Raw genomic sequence first — 651 nt, 5'->3', positions numbered from 1 at the left:
GCAGCCATCGGGTGAGATGGGCAGCTGCACCTCCTGCTCACCCCACCATGTGTCCCGCTGCAGCTGGTGGCGCTGGGCTTGTCCCCCCCGCCATCCTGTCCCCAAAGGCTGGGGTGCTGCTGGGCGGCACATGGGTGTCTTCAGCCCTCTCAGCAGCACTGCCGGCCCCCTGCGCCCAGTGCAGAGAGAGCGAAGGAACTTGGTGATCCTTGGCAGAATAAATGGTTTGGTGATGCTCTAGAAACAAGCTGGCGCTTGTTTTCTTGGCCTGCAGAGCCCTCAGGTTCGCCTGACCCTCCAGTGTGGGGCCAGGCCAGGACAAGGTGGCTCCTCACAGCAAAATCCTGCTGCTGAGCAGCTCCTTCTGGTGATACAGAGAGGTGGTGGTTGGCAGTGGTTAGCAAGCTCTGCCAAGCTCCTTCTGTAGGAAGGAATGGTCCATCTGAGGGTCCTTCTCTCCTTACCTCTTCCTTTCATGTATACAAACCACCACTCAGCAGGGAGATGTGGCGTGATCACATACCCCATTTGCAGGGCCGCAAAGTGTCAGGCAGAGCTTTGGGAGCCTGACTGCAGCATGGCTGCTCTCCTCCCTCCAGCCCTTCATAGGGACCCCCCCGCTGGGCTCTGAGGGGGGCAGGGCTTTGGAAG

The sequence above is a fragment of the Nestor notabilis genome, unplaced genomic scaffold, assembly GCF_000696875.1.
Source record: "Nestor notabilis isolate BGI_N333 unplaced genomic scaffold, ASM69687v1 scaffold26153, whole genome shotgun sequence".
NCBI lineage: Eukaryota > Metazoa > Chordata > Aves > Psittaciformes > Psittacidae > Nestor > Nestor notabilis.
Note: the sequence above shows the minus strand (reverse complement) of the source record.